The sequence below is a fragment of the Triticum aestivum genome, unplaced genomic scaffold (genome assembly GCF_018294505.1).
Source record: "Triticum aestivum cultivar Chinese Spring unplaced genomic scaffold, IWGSC CS RefSeq v2.1 scaffold75136, whole genome shotgun sequence".
Taxonomy (NCBI): domain Eukaryota; kingdom Viridiplantae; phylum Streptophyta; class Magnoliopsida; order Poales; family Poaceae; genus Triticum; species Triticum aestivum.
Genome location: NW_025233011.1, coordinates 4,617 through 8,697, shown reverse-complemented (window position 1 = coordinate 8,697; position 4,081 = coordinate 4,617). Strand labels below are relative to the sequence as shown.

The following is a 4,081-nucleotide window of genomic DNA, read 5'->3' as shown; positions in this document are numbered from 1 at the left end:
TTTTTGCGAGTAAACACTTCCCCTGTTTCACTGCTGTATTCTGGACGGAAGGTTTGTTACAGATATAAGAAGAGTACCAAGTGGGACCTTTTTCTGTACTATTGTTTTTATTGAAATCAGGTGAGACCAGCAGTATTTGCTTGATGTATGTGGTTTTAATCCAAGGTACTCTGTCTAATCTGTTGAGCTTAGGAGTATTGGCTATAATCCTAGGGAGTATTCAGTTCAGTGATTGGCATCGAATATTTCCTACGACACCCAATGACATTCGTTCATATTGTAGTAAAAGGTATTTCACCCGGAGCATCGTGCGTGTTCGAGGCAGGCTAATCGCCCGTTTAGCCTTATGGTGGTACAAACTACAGCGTGCTAGAAGGTGTTGTTACAGGCCTGGTATGCTCAACTTATCCCCTTGTTTGTCCTTGTTCTTGGGTCTAGTTTTCCTGGGTATTATTTTCATTGTCGTGCGCTCAGACAAGCTTGAATTTGTACAAGGGCCTGCATCTTGATTGTTTGGCTCCTTGACTTGATTTCAGCTTATTTATAGTACAAGTCTGGTTAAGTTGAGCTAGTCTGGCAAACTAAGCAGCAATAACAATCAAAAGAACTTAGTTTGATTTCCCCATCAATTTTGAATCCGAAGCAGCACTGATAAATAAAATAAAAGTAGCAATAAGGGATATATATATATATATATAGGTAAATCATGTATTTATAATTATATATGGGCAACTTGTGTTCTCGTGTATATACTCCTCAAATGAGTGGTGTAACAGGAGGAGCAAACAAGAAGTACCATTGCGTATCCACAACACACCTGATAGCAAATGCAATACCGGTAAGAACAATAACAAGAACTAACCAACTAACTCTGCCTGTGAATAAACAGATGAATCCTGAAGGTGGAATCGATGGGGAGCTGAATTTAGGAAATATACGTTTGTTGGAAACGAATAAATGAACGTCAAGAAAACAACAGCAGCCTAAACTGCTGGAATCTCTGCCTTTATTACACAACAATAATTCTTGTTTAACAAACCCAAGTCTTAAGCTGCCGTAGCTTTACAGGACAAGAAGCAAACGACACCACAACGGCGGTAGGGATAACAACCAATTGGCAACGACATCTTACAGAAAGAAGTAAACAGATCGAAAGGAAAGCTTCCAGAAACAACACTTGCGAAACAAATAATTAACCAAGCAAACCTCCTGTGAGCAAGCAGAGTGGCAAAACAGAGTGATCACTGGTATTGCACTGCAACCTTCATCTGATTTCCTGGGCGCTTCTCATTCAGTGTCTTTAGTTGCTCCATGGCACAGTCCAATGCTGGGTTGCCTTTCTGACCAGCGAGCTGCACCTCTTGAAGGCTTGCCAAATTCTTCATGCCTTGGACTCTGTTAAGCTCTCCTTTCCAAAAGCTCACACTGAGTGTCTCAAGCTCTGTCATTGTGTTTTCCTCAAACCGGACAGCTTCCATACTTTCAATGTTGAAGTTCAGGAACAGGTACTTGAGTGCCGGAAAGGTGTGGGCTGTTTGTGCAACCAGCTCTGTATCCTTGTAGCAGTTCGAGCCCAAGCGTAAGTACTTCAGCCTGGGCAGCTTACATATTGGGCCGAACAATTGGTCACCAACAAAGTATGTCCAAGCAATGACAAGCTCAACAAGATTATTCAGTGAGCTGATCCAGTTGGGCAATTTGTTAATGCCGGCACCAATCTTAAGATACTGGAGGAGCGCCGGTGGCATGTCGAGATCATGTAGAAAGTCCAATGTATCATTATCCCTACATACTTTACTACCAATGCTGAGCCACCGGAGGGAATACATCTTGCTCAGGGACCTGGCTAGCGTTCCCCTAACATCGTTATGATAAGGATTATCAGGATCCCTGATGTCCAAGGCTAACTCTCTCATTTTTTGTAGTTCACCGAGCTCTTTAGCAGCATCATAATCATTACCAAAAACTATTGTATTCACCATTCGTAGCGCCTTCATTCTACCCAGGCCCTTGCGTGCAATCCAACACTCTGTGTACTCTTTGTTGCTAATTTGCAGGTGCTCCAGTTTCTCTAGCTTTGACACAGTTTTGGGCAGATCTCTAAGGTCTGTCTCACGTACATCAAGGGTCTCCAAATTCTCTAGCCCACCGACTTCTGGAGGCAAATTAGTTATGTATGTACCTTTTAGGCCTAAAAACCTTAGCATGTACATCCGGCAGACATGTACCAAATGCTTGTCTTCCAGGCCCATGCAATCTTCCAGGTCAAGTACCCTGAGTAGGCTGAACTCGCCTAGACGATCAAGCACTTTTATGTGATTGAGGTCAAACACACTCAGTGATCGGACATGCTCCATCTTCATCTCCTTGATGGCATTCTTCCTACCATGGGATGTTGCAGTTTTGATGGATGCTACCTCTTCTCCACCATGGATGGACAGACGGCGAATTCTACCATACGACATCCCTTCATATGGGCCACCTACTAGGCTAATAAAGTTCTCATCCAGGGCTTTGGACACCATGACCTCATATACCATGTTATGTACCCGGCACGTCTCCACCTTTCCATCCCGCCAGCTGATTATATCATCGGCCCGATCAATCATGCTCCTTCTCACCAACGTCTGCTACCTCCATTAAGGTCAACCCCTGAATCTCAGCAACCAGTCCTTCTGCGATCCATCTCTTCAAGAGCCGATTCTTAACGATTACATAATCCTCCGGAAAAAAACTGAGATACATCATACAACCCTTGAGATAATGGTGCAGGTGGTTATAGCTGAGACTAATAATCTGCTTCATCCCCTCAAGGGTAGGGCGGCTCTCCATGTGAGTACCAATCGACTTGCGAACTCTCTCCCACATTTCTTTGCTCTCTGACGTTCTATAGCTCACCAAGAGGCCAGCAATGCTAATAATGGCCATTGGGAGCCCACAACACTTCTTTATAATTTTGTTCATTTCATCTTCCAGATCGTCGGGGCAAGAAGAATGATTAGGACCAAATATTCTGCCGAGGAACAACTCCTTGGCGTATTGCGAACTAAGGTTCTCGATCCAATAAATGCAATTTGTGCCTGATCCAGCATTGCTGCATGCTTCGGCAACACTCTCTAGCCGAGTGGTCACAATAATCCTGCTGCCGTTGTTGTTGTCTGGCAATTTCGATCTGATTGCGTCCCATGTTGCTACTGTCCATACATCATCAACCACAATGAGATACGTGGTTTTACATATGAATTCCATAGCTAATTAGAATGTGTGAAGTGCAAATGTTATGTTAATTATAAATTAGCTTAGTTACAGAAATTACAACCGCTTAGGGGCATCTCAAAAGACCTTAACGACATGATATCAAATATCTCTTTGGAGGCATGGGCTATCAATGTGGAGTTTCTTGTATAGATTTATATTATCACAATTGTCCAATTTTATGTGCACGTGCGTATTGCATTCTCTCCAACAAAAACCTGCAAGCGCCCAACACATTCAAGGATTTTTTTCTCTAGTTGTTGCATACAAGCATATATGACGAAAATACTGATATCAGCGAAGATTCCATTGAACTTAAAAATTCAAAATATTTTATAGATCAAACCGTTACTTTAGTTGAAAAATCACTTTCACATAAAAATCGTCACTACAAGACCTTCGAAACTAGATCTCATATTGATATGTTCCGATGATCTTTTATTTTAAGTAAAGAGTTACCACCCCTAGAGTATTAAGTTATCACGCTTGTGATCCACAAGTTATCATGTTGTTTAGACAGAAATTACAGGGGCATAAAAATGGTTGTTTCAACCATCTTTCCACGTACACATGCATGCTTGCACTAGAGGATAAAAGAATGATGTCATCTTAGATTCTCCTTATTTCAAAAATTCAAAATTATTTGTAGGTCAAAATTATCCGTTATCTTGGTACATGAGTTAGCAGTTCTGTTGTGTGTATATTATCATGTTACTTATACAAAAATTACCGGGCATATGTTTTCAACAATTTTTATTTTGAGGTCAAAAGTTGCCGTAGTATCTGTACATGAGTTATCAGCTATATTGTCATACATTATCATGCT

General features: G+C 41.5%; 1 pseudogene; it reads right to left on the bottom strand.

Moving 5' to 3' along the window:
- Nucleotides 1-1,109: 1,109 nt before the first annotated feature.
- Nucleotides 1,110-3,148, bottom strand: LOC123175990 (disease resistance protein Pik-2-like; annotated as a pseudogene).
- Nucleotides 3,149-4,081: the final 933 nt, after the last annotated feature.